This window comes from Leguminivora glycinivorella, chromosome 1 (assembly GCF_023078275.1).
Source record: "Leguminivora glycinivorella isolate SPB_JAAS2020 chromosome 1, LegGlyc_1.1, whole genome shotgun sequence".
NCBI classification, from domain to species: Eukaryota; Metazoa; Arthropoda; class Insecta; order Lepidoptera; family Tortricidae; genus Leguminivora; species Leguminivora glycinivorella.
In genome coordinates, this window is record NC_062971.1 from 9,041,103 (window position 1) to 9,059,171 (window position 18,069).

Genomic DNA, 18,069 nt, shown 5'->3' on the forward strand with positions numbered 1-18,069 from the left:
AAAACGCATTTTATCCACTAGTGGGTAAAGTAATTTGACCTTGAATAAAGTCAAATTAACTGCTTTAAAATTGATAAAAGTAGGTGAATCTAGTAATTAAGATGATTTACCACCCGTCGAACTACTGGAAGCAGTGATAAACGCATTTTTTTGCGTTGTAGTTTCCTCGCTATAATGAGGGGAAAAGTTTTGTGTTACACTCGGGTGCAAATGTATTTTACTTCTCGTGTGTTAAAAAACTCGCAAGTTCAGGATTCTATTCTCGAACCACTCGCTTCGTTCGTGGTTCAACTATAGAATCCTTTCACTTGCTCGTTTTCCAATTCCACACTCGGCGTTAAAATACAGCTTTGCCCCCTTGTATAACAAATAACTATTTTCTACTCGTCGACTTTAATCTGTCAATTAGGGCACCACAGACTAAACTATAAGTGCTGATTTTTCAGTGTTGGATAGTCTTTGACACTTAGTCAACTATAATATTTCATTACACTTCACTTTAGTTAACTGAAATAAATTCAAAAATAGAACTTCATACAAGTTCTATACTAATTTGCGATACCTGGCAAATTTTTCTGCAACTGAAACACATTTTTTTTTAAATCTATCGACCAATCAGAGACGGGTATTATAAACAATTGGTTGCTAGGTAATTCGATGTTGATACAATGGTGAACGACGCTATTAACATTAATTTTAACTTGAATGATGATATTTTTCGTCCATTGATGATGAAAATGATGACTCATAAAAAAAGTATTGTATACAATAGTGATATAATTAAGCTTTTCACTCTCGTACCGAACTATTAGGCCACTCAGCAAGCTTCGTGGCCTAAACATGGTACTCGACTGAAAAGCTTTGTATTATATCACGATTGTATAAAATACTATTACATACCTACATTTTTACGCCTATATGTTAAGGATACATTCTTGATATGTCAATTTATTTTAAATGGTAAAATCTTTTAAAATTTGTAAATTGTACCTGCTTCTATTATAATTTTCCCCTAACTAGCTCGGAAACACGTGTTTTGTACTTTAATACCAGCGGGTAAAACGCATTTTATCCACTAGTGGGTTAAAGTAATTTGACCTTGAATATAGTCAAATTAACTGCTTTAAAATTGATAAAAGTAGGTGAATCTAGTAATGAAGATGATTTACCACCTGTGGAACTACTGGAAGCAGTGATAAACGCATTTTTTGCGTTGTAGTTTCCTCGCTATAGTGAGGGGAAAAGTTTTGTGTTACACTCGGGTGCAAATGTATTTTACTTCTCGTGTATTGAAAAACTTGCTAAGTTCAGGATTCTATTCTCGAACCACTCGCTTCGCTCGTGGTTCAACTATAGAATCCTTTCACTTGCTCGTTTTTCAATTCCACACTCGGCGTTAAAATACAACTTTGCCCCCTTGTATAACAAATAACTATTATAATGTAGACAGTGTCATCAGTTTGGTATATTATGTCTGATACAGGTGTGTTGGTTGACACAGCTAAAGATAGAAATTGTGTCGCTATATTAAGAAACGGTACTTTTTGAAAAAGAAAACTGTTCCATATTAATGGAATTAGATAAGGAACTATGCCACTTCAATCTATTGGTTTAGATTGAACTCATTAACTAACATAGTTGCTTGTTAAAAAAATGAAGTGTAAGTAAGCGCTTGCTCCGTAATCGATATCCTTCTCATGAGGCGATCGCCGATACCAGATACGATCTATTTGATTAGGTATTTACTCTTGTATCGCACTCGTCGGTTCATTGAGCAACGAAAATATTATATTACATTTACATAACAAAACGTGAGATTGTGTTTTTAATATCACTTGCTTTTATTGAAAAACGATATCGAGAAATGTTACGCAGAAATTGACAGGTTGAATATGTTTCCATTTGTTAGGTAAGAGATTTAGCATTATGTCACAATAAACATTTGTAACATTATTATAAATTATCTACTATTTTATCGGGGCTTTTTATTTATTTATTGTATTTCACTTATTTTTAAGGCTTCAAGCCTTAGGTAGGTACATTTCGGATAATGTAATGGATTTATTGTATGTTTATTCAAGTGATTGGATAAATATTTCGTTTCTACACCAGCGCTGCAATTCAGTGTATCGAATATATCTATAAGTAGGTAATATACGCAACGTAACTTTGCAATAAATTAAATTGCTGCAGACTTTCGAGTCGTCAAAGTTGCTGTACAAAGTAATAGTCTAGCTGAATAGTTGTGCTTGATTTTAGATGTTGCCACCATCCATCCAAAAAAATACATTACCTAAACGTTGCAATCGGATGCTAGCTGATAAATACGGGCCGGCCGTAGGGCCCGTAGCAGCGGCCGCGAGTCGCGACCGCAAGCGGTCCCGCGCATTCCTGCGCGACGTACGAGCGCGAGGTGAACAACCGGCGCGCGCGCTCGTCCTTGGAGCCTGCTCCTTTCTACAGCCTCTGGACCAGACCCCGTAGGCAAACGCCCAATCGCAACGCACCTTGTAAACAACTGCTGGCTTTGTCGCACCAATACGGAAGACCGAATGAGAGAGATGAGACAAGTACGATGCGCTAGGGAGTGTAAACAATTTGCGATTTGTCTACGCACCGTACCTACACATACGGCGCGAGGCTTTCGTATGCGCGCGTGTGCTGGTTTTTGCTACGGTCTATTGATAAGCCCACACGAAACTTAAGAGTGTTATAATTTAAAAGCGTCTTATGATTATCTTGTAGGTAGGTGAAAGGGTCAGTTTTTATATACGAAGTGTTCAACGTCTCTTGTAGAACGAAAACACCGCTCGTTATAATTGATATTAGACAAAAAAGTAGAAAACTTAGCAGACAGCATGCGCGGATCCAGGGGGGGGTCATGGGGGTCATGACCCCCCCTGGAGCCTAAGATTGCCATACAAATAGACCACGTGACCCCCCCCCTGGGCACGAAGCTGGATCCGCGCTTGGCAGACAGAATACGTTTTACGAGTACACAATTATGATATATTTCTCAGTCTTCTTCTTGGAAGTGCAGATTCCAAATACCTATGCCAGAAAACTAATATTTATTTACTTGAGAATAAAAATAAAACTTACTAACGATGATAAGGCTATACAAATTAACGCCTTAAACACCTTTTGATATATTTTTCTTTAATTTCAAAGGCACCAGTTTATCTTTGTCATAAAAAACAATTATCTGGGTCATAAATAATTAGTAACAGTATGTAAAATTGTATTTTTTTATTATATACCTATATCTTTATCATATCAATCAACTACTAAATATTAAATATCGACCGATAAAATACACTATTAGTCACTGTTCTAAGATCAAGAATCAAGATATAAACTAAAAGTATTTCCATAGGAAACGGCGATTTCCTGTCGATACTCGTAGATAACCGATCTGGTTCAATGTCTCGAGAACAACTATTTTTAATTTCCGCATTTCGCTTGTGCCCGCTGACGGCGTTGTCATCAAAGTGCTCGTACGAGCAAAATCAATGAATGAATCTTACCCTATCAAATTAAAAAAATAATATCAAATTAAATAACACAAATTGGGTACGGCATGTGCATGTAGGTACCTGGTGTGACCTAGTATAATTATAGAAGTTACCTACTACATAGTTTGATATCACAGTCGGCAGACCGTGACAGGTTCGCTATGACCGTGTTTTGTCCACTGTTAGCGGGTAAAGTTACCACGTTATCTGAAACTACGGCACGGAACTTCCAAGTTCACTAAACCAGAAACAATAGGACCATGCAGACGTGTAACGGTAGCGCGTTGGCCAAATCCATGCTTTCGGTACCTTTTAATTTGCTACAATAAATTAGTAAAATTAGTCACTATAGAAATTATCCTTATTGCAGGTTAAACAAATGAAAATCAAGCGGTAAGAAGCGTTGAGCCTAAAACGTGTTGGATTGGATGTGATGTACATTACGTCGCAAAATCGGTCATGAAAAAGAACGATTTCACACCTGAAGATGCCAAAGACCTGGCAAAGTAGAGATGATTGTGTCTGAAAGCAGTGACACTGAGCCGAGAAAACGCTAGGTGGAAAAAGGGTTTATAGTTGATTGCAATGATCTACTTCGAGATATCTGCTTAAATTATTTCGTATCCAACATCCCATCAATTGTAGATAATTCTGATTGACACTCCAACATGCCGCGCCGTCATAACAAGCAAATCAACCTCTGCAAATTACGTTGATTCAAGTTTGCATGTTGCACAAGATTGGTACTGCAAACACGAGTACGTACTGGTCAAAATATTTTATTTTAACACATGCAAATAATCCACACACAATATACGCTTAATTAAGGATACATATGATAATAAGTACAAGTAACAAGATGTTATTATACTTAGTATACTCGTACAATACTCACTAAGAGCAACACTTAATTAACCATTAATGCAGGTTTACGAGCAGTGTGAACTTATGGAACCTACATGAATGCTAATAAGGCCAATCTGGTTTGTAACTTTGTATGCATTAATGTAACGAACTCCAAAACCACTTGATTTATAATTGCGTTCTTGAACTTATCTAATTATCTACAACTACATCTGCTTGAAGAAATGCTCATAAATTCCTATATAATTGATTGATTGTGTTAAGAATGTTACTAGAGCAGTGGGAACTCGTGTTCAATGACTAGATCAATAGAGTGAACAAATATCATTCTAGTTATTATAGTGAAGCGAGTCACTTTCAGGCAAAGAGATCTGAAATTTTACAATGTCAGATAGACCACTAATCAACAGAAATATAAACTAGGTAAAGAAACATAATTACCTACCTATAGAACCATGGCATGGTATAGGTACATTACAAACATTAGGCTAATGGTGTGGTGCAGAATTCAACTGTTATTATATTTAAACTTCTATGATGTTACTCGGTTACCAGTTCGAATTCACGTACGACACCTAATCTTTATCATGTGTCCTACCTACTGATAAGGCACGCTTTAAACTAACAAAACCGTTGTTACTCGCATGAGGTCAATAATATTTCAAATTATTACATATTATCTCTACAAGTCATTACTGCTCCATGGAGAGTCTATGCAACGTAGTTGTAAGATTATAACATTGTGCCACGAGTGTTAAGCAACAATACTCAATTACATGTCGATACTTTTTCAATTCTAATGATAAGACAATTCTTATCTAATGAAACCGTGTCATAGTTGTATGGGGTCACTAATTAAAGTACTTATCTTTTAGAATGTGTATGTGTAACGAGTATATGGACAAATAAAACTACCTACATGAATAATGCTGCAAAGAAACAAGCGTTTAGCGACTTGATGCAAAATCTTCTTAAGCACGCCGTTTGATTACTCAAGTGCAAAATGGGCCTATAAAAAGAAGCGGGCAACGCATTACAGCATCTCAGACAAGTGTGGAATGTGGGAGAAGAAAGTCATTGTTCCGAGTTGACAAGTGTTAATAATTTGTAAGCAATGCAATGAGAATATCACTCCATCATTTTGATTTTCATTGTCTTAATTTTTAACAAATTCTCACAACACAAACAAATAGGAGGTTACTCACTTCTTAACCTGATCTATTTGTTGTGGGGAATTGGTTATAAATATTTTAGTATATTTTACTCATAGCTATCTAGGGTGAAAAGCACATATGTATTATAAATTTACAATTGAGAAGTAGAAGATGTAAAATATGAAAGTAAACAGAAGTTATGAAAATCAGTTTTCGCCGTGAGTTTTTAAAAGTGCTATTTGAGCATAAGTAATGTTAATGTGCATTACCCTAAATTTAACACAGGTAATAATAATATTTCGACAGTTATAACGACCTAGAATAATACGATTTTTATGGGAACATGATTATCCAGACCCCTGAGAAGACCTTAATAGTAGTAGTAGTAGTAGTAATAAAACACTTTATTGTACCAGAAAATAATACAACACACAAGAAAAAGAGCTTATCACTAGTACAAAGGCGAACTTATCCCTTTAAGGGATCTCTTCCAGTTAATCTTTGAGCAATTGAAGGAGAATTGGTACCAGCCCACCATCATCGACTTTTTATAGGGCATCGCCTACTGGCATTCTATTACGCATCCCGCCATTTTTGTTTGATTAATCGACAATCCTAACCTAACTTAATTAATCTAATGACGAAACCAGCCTTTGGTTAATTACGATAATGTGTCGGATTACCACTAGAGGCAAGAGCCGCGATATCGGCATTTGAAACGGTTTAGCACACCTTTAGAATAAAAATCAGTAGATTTTACGATTATTATACTCAACTTAGGTAGGTATTTCATAGATCGACCATATGTCAAGTCAAGACAAGCTACTATGCCGTAGCATTAACTGAATAGAAATATCTATCAATAGTATCAACACAATGAACGTATTTTTATTAAAGGGCCTAAGCTACGACGATCGTGACCTGATTCTGGAGATTATCACGTTTCTTTCGGAGTGGTGATTTCATACACCTAAGATAGGTAGGTTTCTTCTAAATAACTATAGTTAGCTATAAGTTTTCATGCAGTAATTGGGTAGGTACTTATTAGACTCTTTTAACACATATTTTAGAGGTACATCTCATATTAATTAATGATTATACATAGGTAGGTACAATAACATGCACATGCAAAAACGAACTGCTTTATAAGGGTCCATGTTAACTGAGAAATTGTGGTTTTTATAAATGCTGGAGTTAATCTATTTACGCATTAGTGACGCGTATCATTATTCACTTTGACGTTTGAGAAACATAATTATATTTTATTTACCATTTATTATTTGATATTGCTTGGTTAATTCTATTAGAAGTAATACATATTATCTAACCATTGAAATGATAATAATTTATATTTATTTTGCACCTTTCAATAGAAATGTGTGTTTATGAACATGGGACATTAATTACCTCGTGATAGAATTTACCTACTTAAACATTCTAACGTCTAGAACGTAAGGTGCATAATTTGTCTCATGCTGAGGTTAGCAAATGTAAACACAAGACGCTAGTGTTTCATAACATACAAAAGCAACAAATTACTACAAAACGGGTGTTTACCTTTAGTATCTGTTTGTAGATTCAAGTCGCCGTTATCAGTATGGAACCATCTCGCGAGCAAGGTAACCGAGCGTCAAACGAGCGTTATTAATATAAGTAATGCGACCCTTGCCGGCTCTTCTACGAAATATAATATCGTGGAATTGCTAAGTAGCTTTAGTTAACTGACCGCAAACGTCCTGCGAGCGACGCCTGAGTAAGGACTAAGGATACTTATTTAACTGCATTTGTTATCTTACACTTCTTACACTTAATGTTATCTTACAGTTTACACCTAGGTATCTATAATGCTAAACATTAAAGTTTTTGCATTAGCCTTATAGAGGCTTGTCTATTTTCGGTGCTAAAAGCTGCTGTACTTCAGCTGTTAACAAGACAGGTGTACATTTACATCTGCGAACAGGTGGCAAATAATAAAATACATCACAATAAATTCAAAGTGCGAAGAAGTAATAAAAAGTCTAAATTAAAAATACATTATTCAAGAGAAAGCCACCACGCCACTTGTCACAGATCCCTTATTACGGTCGTCTCATGGCAATTTTCTTGACGTCTTTATACAGCGAAAGAAATATCAGCTTGAAATTACGTTATTCCAAATTAAATAACTTTCTCGCATTACACGGCTGATGACTGGTCTAAACGTCGTCTCTAAATTATGTAGCTATGTGTACATCCTGTCTGTATGATGAATTGTTTTCATTCTATTAGCCTAGTCACCTGCTTTAAGTGACGCCTCATATGGTCAGACAGTTAGGAGAATCGTTTAGGATAAACACAAATAAATAGGATAAACACTTAAAATCTCCCAAATGGTATCTCAGATTCACGAAATGGTTTTTATCTCCGCACGTGTATCTGCCTCGGGACCTAGTTCGAATGTTTGTCCGTTGTTACGTAGGGTAGATTCATAAGTATGTCGGTAGTTGTACATTTGAAATAAATCAGTCTGCTACGGATCTCGATCTTTGATTTATCTAACATTGGCGCAGTCGGTTTTAAAAATTAAATTTAAGTACTTTACGCTTCGTGTTAACATGCCTATCGGTAAAATAGAACCATTTTCGTTAGAATCTAATTGGGACAACTATGTGCGTCGCGTAAACCAGTTCATAAAGTTAAATAACATAAGTGACAATCTAAAAGTGCCTACGTTGTTAACGGTTGTCGGTGGAGAGTGTTACAATTTACTTTGTGATTTGTGTTCCCCGCTCATCCGGAGGACAAAGGTTTTGACGATTTAGTGGCCTTATTAAAGAAACACTTGGAACCAGAAAGATCTGAGATCGCCGAGAGACACGTTTTTCGGCAAAGGGTGCAACAGCAGGGTGAAAGCATTCGTGTTTATCTCCAAGGGTTGAAACATTTGGCTAAAACCTGCAATTTCGGAACCGGCCTCGAAGAAAATTTACGAGACCAATTCGTCTCAGGTTTACACAGCGAGGAGATGCGTTCGAGGTTGTTCGCCGAAAAAGACATAGATTACAAAAGGGCCGTGGAGTTGGCCAGCGCGCTCGAGGCGGCGGAGCGGCACGCGAGCACGGCGTGCGCCCCGGCCGGCGCCGGCGCGGCGGGCGCGGGCGGCAGCGCGGCCGACGACGGGCTGCATCGCGTGAGCGGCGGCCGCCGCCCGCCCGCCGCCGGCCGCCGCCCGCCCGCCGCCGGCGGCGCAGGCAGCGGTTCGCAGCGGGCCCCGTGTGCGCGATGTGGGAAACCCACACATCCTCCAAATAAGTGTCGGTACAAGAACTTTTCGTGTGATTTGTGTGGTGTTAAGGGCCATCTAAAAGTTATGTGTACGCGCAAAGGTGAGAGTGGCGATTTTTACAACAGAAGGATGGCTAAAGGTCAGTACTTTTTAAATGAAAGTAGCGATTCGGACGATGATGATTGTCATTTCTATAATTTGATCTCGAAGGGAGATAACGATGGACCGTATTTAGTGAACTTATCCGTAAACGGCATTTTTTACAAATTCGAAGTTGATACGGGAAGTAAATATTCTGCAGTGTCGAAATTGTTTTATGAGAAACATTTGTCACATTTACCTATTAACAGAAATACATTGTTGTTAAAATCCTATATTAGTGATCCTATCAAGGCGCTTGGTTATATTGATGTTGATGTAATTTGTGGACAAAATTCGGCTAAATTAAAATTACACATTATTGAAAATGGTGGACCACCGATTATGGGCCGCACTTGGGTTAGGGTTTTAAAATTATTAGAGTATATGGAATTTTGTCACAATTTAGCTGAAAGCGATTCCATGGCGCATGTATTAAAAAAAGAGTATCCGGAGGTATTTGCGGAGGGTTTAGGTACTTTTAAATCGCGTATTCGTTTGCACCTGACGAGTGACGTGCCCGTGTTCGTGAAGGCGCGCGCGCTGCCGCTGGCGCTGCGCGGGCGCGTGGAGCGCGAGCTCGAGCGCCTGCAGCGGGAGGGCGTCGTCTACAAGGTCGAGCGGTCGGACTACGGAACACCTATCGTGCCGGTTATTAAATCTAACGGTGATATCCGTATTTGCGGTGATTATAAAATCACAATAAACCCTATTCTCAAAGATTTCCATTACCCACTCCCGCGAATAGAAGAAATATTTGCAACATTAGGAGGCGGTGAACAGTACACAAAATTGGACTTATCGAATGCATTCCAACAGTGTCTGTTAGAACAAGAGTCTCAACCGATGACAGCCATAACCACGCATGTAGGAACTTTTGTCTATCGGAGGGTTCCTTTTGGTATTAAATGTATACCAGAGAACTTCCAAAAAATTATGGAAGAGACTCTTAGTGGCCTGCCATCTACCGCAGTATTTGCAGATGACATTTGCGTCACCGGAAAAGATAGGGCAACACATTTGGCCAACCTAAGGGCAGTTTTGCAGAGACTTAAAGAAAATGGACTCCGTATCAATTTTGATAAATGTCAGTTTTTTAGAGACAGTGTGACTTATTTAGGGTATAATATTGATAAGGACGGTTTGCACACAGACAATAAAAAAATTAAAGCAATAGTTGCAGCTCCTCGTCCAACGAATGTCACACAGTTGAAAAGCTTTATGGGCTTAATAAACTTTTATTCTAAATTCTGCTCTAACATGAGTGACATTCTTAGACCCTTATATAATTTATTAAAAAAGGACGTCGATTGGGTGTGGAGCAGCGATTGCGATATTGCTTTTAATAAAATCAAGAAAGTGTTGAGCAGCGCGCCCGTGCTGGCGCACTACGACCCGGCACTGCCGCTGGTGCTGTCGGTCGATAGCAGCGCGTACGGGCTCGGCAGCGTGCTGGCGCAGCGCGGCAAAGATGGCCGCGAGCGTCCGATCAGCTGCGCCTCGCGCACACTCAGCGCGGCCGAGCAAAACTACTCGCAGCTGGACAAAGAAGCTTTAGCTATTGTTTTTGGGGTAACAAAACACCATCAGTTTTTATATGGCAGACACTTTACACTTCGAAGTGACCATAAACCTCTTAGTTACATCTTTGGTAAAAATAAAGGCATTCCTGTAACAGCTGCGAGTAGATTACAGCGTTACGCTGTTACGTTGTCGGCTTATGATTTTAGTATCGAATTTGTAACATCCGCACAGAATTGCCAAGCCGATGCGCTGTCTCGTCTTCCTTTACTCTCGACTGGCAATCGAGCTGAAAGAGAGGATGAGGCAGGCAGTTATCTAAATTTCATTCAGGGAAGTTTCCCACTCAGTTTTAAAGATATTAAAACTGAGACCGCGCGAGACCCAGTTTTGAGTAAAGTTATAGGCTACGTTATGTTCGGATGGCCGAAAGTTTTGAGTGATGATACCTTAAAGCCATTTTTCATTCGCAAAGACAGCATTCATGTTGATCAAGGCTGTTTACTATGGGGTTACAAAATTATAATACCCATGACCTTGCAAAGCGGAATTTTAAAGGAAATTCACGAGGGGCATCCGGGGATCATTAAAATGAAACAAATTGCTCGTAATTATGTTTGGTGGGCGACACTTGACGCAGATATCGAACGAACGGCGCGCGAATGCGACGCATGCCGCGCGGTGCGCCCGGCACCGGCGCCGGCGCCGCTACACTCGTGGCCGTGGCCCGAGGAACCCTGGTCGCGCTTAAATGTTGATTGGTTAGGGCCTTTTAACAATAAATATTACTTGATCGTTATTGACGCGCACTCCAAATGGATAGAGGCAGAGAAAGTCAACAATACTTCTGCATCAACAGTTATATCGTGTTTTAGGAGAATGTTTGCGCGTTTCGGACTGCCTAAACGGGTGATTTCTGACAACGGACCACCTTTCAGTTCCCTCGAACTGAGGACATATTTTGAGCGAAATGGCATAAAACAAACCCTAACTCCGCCCTATCATCCAGCGAGTAATGGGGCCGCAGAGAACGCCGTGCGCTCCGTGAAACGAGCCTTAAAAAAGGCAGACATTGAACGCGAAGACGCAGAAACTGCCCTGTGTAGATTTTTGTTCACTTATCGCAACACGGAGCACAGCACAACCGGACGAGAGCCAGCGGTCGCGCTGCTGGGACGACGACTACGTGGGCGCCTAGACTTGCTGCGGCCTGACGCTAGTGAGGTCGTGCGCGAGCACCAGCTCGCCAGTGAGCAGCGCCGGCCGGCGCGCCTTCGCCAGGCTACCGTCGGAGACCCGGTCATCATCCGAGATTACACGAAGCATAATCGAAAATGGACGGAAGGGGTGGTTATAGACCGTCAAAGTCCCGTATCCTATTCTGTAAAAACTGGAGATGGCCAGGTACACAAACGGCACATTGACCAAATGTTACAGGATAAACGCAAGTCTCGGTTTTCTCTTGCTAAAGTCCAACAGTCGGCGGTTAACGATGACGAACAACGTGAAGTCATCGAAAAAGAGAGCACCGTGCATGAATGGCAGCTTGCAGAAGAGGAACCGGAGTCGCACTTGTCTCCTGTTAGAAATCCAGTTCCAAACGCCGACTGTAGAATAGGGCCCTCCTCGCCGCAAGAGGTTGAAGGTCGAACAAGACGACAGGCAGCTTTGCGTTGTATAGAAAAATTACAGAAAACTAAAATATGATCTATTGAGTAACTAAAACACTCCGCAAATAACTTCAATTCGTACCTTTGTACCTATTAGTATATAGTACCTAATTATATAGTTTTAGTATTCCGTAATAGTTATTACTAAATACCTAATAGTAAATAAAGTGATGTACCTATGTTAATTGCTTATATGTGTCGAAGCACTTGAACTTCATTCATAAATTAGATTATCGATAAGGAAAATCCTGTATAAACATAAATAATTGAGCATCTGTTTGCAATAAGGTTTACGAATGGTTGGTGTGACTTATCAAACCTTAGTAGGTAAAACTTTATGTTAAGATAACACTTTTTTGAAAATGTATGTTAAATCGTTATTTTTACAACATAATATGTATGATACTTTGGTGGATCTTTGTTAATTACTTAATTGAATACCTACTTCTGTCCCGATACATATATTGTTCATTATGTATTTGTCCAACTTGAATAGCCGTGTCCTTTAAATTAATTAAAGTGAACATGATCTGACACGATTTCATAGCTTGTGTTAGTTTATAAATCCTATATCTCATTTAGGTATAAGTTATTATTGTGAAATGAGAGGGAGGTGTTACGTAGGGTAGATTCATAAGTATGTCGGTAGTTGTACATTTGAAATAAATCAGTCTGCTACGGATCTCGATCTTTGATTTATCTAACATCCGTAAACAACCTTGTCGGAGTGGGTGTAAAATGTAAAGGCAAAGTTAACTGTGCTTTTGAGATAAACGAAGTGCAGGTGTTACGCAACCGAATGCCGCAGCCTGTACCTATCGACCGGCCAGCTAACTGCATAACTCGTATTCCTGGTACGTTAGTGCATCGCATATCTAGTAGGGCCGCGTACGGCAAATTCCAACGTCAGTCAGATTTATTCACTATTCAGTCACTATGACGAATACAAACCAAGAGGTCCTATACGAGTAGGTAAAAAGTTTTTTCCACTCCCGAACTGTTATTCGTCATTTACAGGGTCGTGCATAGATCTTTAAAACCCTACATAAAGGTCTATTCCCCAAAGCCAGCTTCCGCCGGCTTTTCCCGCATGCGCGCAATATCGAAAAAACCGAAAACGCATTGTTTGGCTCTGTAACCATGGCAACGCCTTATAACGACACTGCGCGAGTGCGCGGAAAGGCTTTGGGCAGCCGAGCTGACAGTGCAAACCTTTGCGTCAAAATACAGGAAGCAGTGTGAATTTCACGAAAGTTATTCGAGAAAACTATTAAAAACTAAGTGCATGGTCGTAGAAAAAGTATTGTATGCAACGGTGTTTAACTGAGTCAAAAAATACTCGTGGCGTCTCAATAACAATTTTCGGCTTCGCCTCAAATTGTTACCCACGCCACTCGTCTTTTTTGACCTCCTTTAAACGCCTGTTGCATAAAATACTATAAAAGTAAAAAATATAAAAAACAAAGTGTTTCTTACTACTCCTAACTCCTTTCGATTATAATCTATATATCTATATAAAATGCTAACGCTAATGTACGTATGTCCGGGGTTTTCTCTATCACCATCAATTCCAATCAACCCCCCGTTGGGGTGGTAAATACCCCTTGGTCTCTAGATGAAAGTAAGGGAGTTTGGTCGCGGTGGGTGGAAGTGGGTGGCTGTGGGTGGCAAAATGTTAAAAAAAAATATATCTGTCCTTCTTCTGTACTGCACATCTGTACTTCTGTATCACGCAATATAATTTTAAATGTGTCACGCAATATAAAAAATGTGGGTAAGTGCATCTGTAATTCTGTACTTATACATCTGTACTTCTGGAAAGTTCTAATATTTTCTAGAATAATCTAGAACGTTCCAAAATCTGCAAAACTGAATGTAGTTGATATAGAATGTTCTGAAAAGTTCTGATATTTTCTATAATGATCTAAAACGTTCCAAAATGTGTAAAACTGAATGTTTTTTTTATATAGAATGTTCTAGAACGTTCCAAAATGTGTAAAACTGAATATAGTTGATATAGAATGTTCCAGAAAGTACTAATATTTTCTAGAATGATCTAGAACATTCCAAAATGTGCAAAACTGAATGGAATGTTCTGGAAAGTTCTTATATTTTCTAGAATGATCTAGAACGTTCCAAAATGTGCAAAACTGAATGTAGTTGATTTGGAATGTTCTAGGACGTTCCAAAATGTGTAAAACTGAATGTAGTTGATTTGGAATGTTCTAGAACGTTCCAAAATGTGTTAAACTTAATGTAGTTGATATAGAATGTACTGGAAAGTTCTAATATTATCTAGAATGTTCTAGAACGTTCCAAAATGTGTTAAACTGAATAAGATTTACATATTACAGAAATTTCTACATTATTCCAGAAGTTTTCAGAGCTTTCTAGAACATTCCATATCGATTAAAACATTTACACACATCCTAGCTGGACTTTTCTAGATCATTTCAGAAATTTTTAGAACATTCTAGAACATTCTAATTAACAACATTAAGTTTTACACGTTTTGGGACGTTCTAGAACACTCTAGAAAATATAAGAACTTTCCCGAACATTCTAAATCTAAATGTATAAAAGAAGAAACTGACTGACTGACTGACTGATATATCAACGCACAGCCGAAACCGCTGGTCCTAGAGATTTCAAATTTGGCACGTAGGTTCCTTATATAATGTAGGGACAGGGACAGGGACAGGGACAGGGACAGGGATAATATGGGTATCGTTACAGGGATATGGATAATCGGTCGGCAATCGGTATCTAGGCAGTGTAAAAAGCAGGCGGCTCAGTGGGAAGGGATCGTTGTTGTAAGGGATAATTCAAGAAAGTACTTTTTACTCACCGACCATTAGTGTCGAAATACGGGCTATGTGGGTTGTTTATAAAGGTTTCCCCAGCGTATATAGAATACATACCTACTCATACCTACTACCTACGCTGTGGTCGATGTGTAACATTTGTACAATCATTGCAAGCATTTCTTTAAAAGCAATAGTATTATGTGTAATCGAAATAATCGCAGACAAATGTACCTACAGAGACCCCTACGGATCCAAATGAAAATCTTAATTTTTATACACGTTTGAATAAGAATACTTTTAGTACGCGGGCGAAGTCGCGGGTAAAAGCTAGTACGTTAATAAAAAGCAACATTATAAGTTTTTTTTAATTTAACGTAGGTAACGAAATGTAAGTGGCCAGTATTATGCAGGTATGCAATCTGCACGTTTCTCTAAAGAGGTTGCACACATTTCATATTCATACTATGTTATATAAAGGCGAGTCTAGGAAATGTATGTAAAGATATCTCTATGTTCTCTCTCAGATAAAATTTTGAAAGAAATATTTTGTAGGTTATTAGTGGGTGTACTATTGGAGAAAAAACTAGAGCGGTCTCTAACCTGTAAGTAATTTAAAAAAAAATTAAAAAGTTTAGTCGGTTCTTTTTTTATTTTTTGCTATGACACAATGAGAATATTGTTATGTCATATAATTATCTTGACTCAATGTACAACATATGTAAATTATACTAAAATCGGTTAACTAGAAAAAAAGTTATCAAAGGAAAGTGAATTTTCGCTTTTTTTTTTTTTACAAAAACTATAAAGTTTAGGGTGCTCAAATCAAAGCCACACCAACCATAAAAATTATAAGCCCAAATTCGTCGGGGGCAGAATCACTTAGCTTGTCCTGGCACGCGCACGCCCTTTTGATAAAAAGGCATGCAGAATGAGCATATAGTACCCATAGGCATAGAATACCACAAAACATTGGTTATTCTGGCAATGTAGTGAAATTGAAGTCTCTACCATGAACCTACAATTCTATGGACGGATAACTCCGAAGAAAATCCTGTGATTCCATCATCCACATTGATAGCTTTGTCTATGACCTCATCCACTAATCTCCCGTCATCGTCAGTCGGATCGAGGCGCCTGTGGCGAAAACAACTCCAGAAAAATAAGAAAATATGCCTACATGCGTTATCAAACTGTGTAAAAATTACAACAATCGAAAGAAAAAAAATACGGAGTAACTTTTCATGCGTAGATTAATACATTATCACGTTATTATACGTATAATCACGATATTCATTAATGTTCATATTCATAAACCAACAAACTGCAAAACAAGAGTGTGACCAGTATTTTTGTTAAATAGTGTTTGCACACGGTGCAGTGAGTCATTATTTTATAGTTAAAAACAATATATTTCTAAATTTCATGTAAAATAATTAATTTTTGATAAATTAAATGATAAATTAATTTTCCTCTTGACCTGAATTATCATTATTTTGATTTTAAATCGTGTTTGCACATCGCAAACCGTCTGCCATTGCTGGCTTGAGTGTTCCACCACCAAGCCATAAAAAAAGTTTAAAAAAAATGTCGTCCATTGTTGGGTCACAGCCGGTCTTCAGTGAGGCTCTCTCTGTTTCTATTACTCTATGGTCTCTACCATACATACCTTCATACCTAGGTGTAGGTTTTTCAAGGATTTTGAGATTAAAACTTCATTTTCCTTAAAACGCATCGTCTTAAGAACGTGTTGAGCTCAAGTGTACTTACGGTGTAATCCTATTTACATACTTAGGTACACGCCTGCCTAATCCCACATGCCCCGAGCGAGCAGCTACAGCCGCTCATGCACCAATATGACACTAATAAGGAATTTAATAGAGCTACAATTAATATTTTATAATATTATGTAGCCGGTGGGAAAGACCGGAAACCTGTCTCGTAAATCTACGCAAATCATGCAACTACAATACGTGACAGATGGAATGGTTTGTCATTAGCATGAGATAGGTAACAATAAAATAACCTATTGACATCTTATAGTACAAGGTAAATACCTATAAAATATGTAATATCTTCTTTTAAAATAGAAAATATTAGGAAAAGAAATAGCACAAAATGAGAAAGAGATCCCGGATTAGTCTAGCTAGATTATGTTCGATTCAGATAGTTCGGCTAGATATGATTCATTGTATCCGAGCGCAGGAATCACTGCATTCCTTTCACGCTTCGCAATAGGTAAGTATCTACCCATTCCGCGCTTTACCGCTTAAGATCAAAAGACATTTAAATGTCGGAGTATAAATCGTATTTTGCTTCGAGCATCTTTGCAATGTTCCAATTTCCTATGGACTCAGGGCTATTCCAAATGGAATTCAGAGTGGCTTTGAAACTAAGGCATTATAAGAAACGGAACACCAAAGTGTATTTCAGACTTTGTTTTGAACAACAGCAAGAGATTTCGGGGAGATTAGTGTACGACGACGGTTCGGGAGTCGTGGGTTCGATCCTCAGCAGGCTTTCTATATATCCAAAGTAAAAAATATGTTGTATACGTTTTAATTATAATATTTACCGAAACAAATCAGGGCCGAACGTGAAATCCCAAAGCACCTACAGTATTATGGTATTTAGATAAAATAACCGGAAAGAAAAAACCTCTTTCAAAAACAAAAGAAACCGAAGCGTGCAAGAGCTTATAAACTTTTGTACCATCAAGAATTAAAGTTACCTAGGAAGGAATGTGCATTTCATCAAATGCTGATTGCTGACCTTTAGTGAAACTAATGGCAAAAACAGGGGAAAGGTAAAAGCTAAAATTTGGCTAACTAAAGGCGTGAAAATAACAACGTTTCGCAGTTATTAAAACGTTTGTTAAAAACTTATGGATTTTATATAATAACCGTTCAGTGACCAACTTCCATGGTGTTTTAAGAAGAAAGCGCAAGTTTATGGGAATTTAAAACACAGTTAACTGAAGAATAGCAACAAGGGCTTGACAAATGCAAACAAATCCCATGGTGTCGAGCGAGCGCCGCCATTCAGCTCCCCTCCACGGAACAAAGGTTTGAGGACAAAAACTCCTTGCGAAAGGTCTCTCAACTACCTGCTTCAAAGACGATTCGCCGCTAGTGGCCC

The 18,069-nt window shown here is 38.4% G+C and overlaps 1 protein-coding gene across 8 annotated transcripts in view; it reads right to left on the minus strand.

The window, feature by feature from the left end:
* LOC125224778 overlaps positions 1–18,069 on the minus strand; it is a 72,315-nt gene that overhangs the window by 25,311 nt on the left and 28,935 nt on the right. The window lies entirely within an intron of this gene.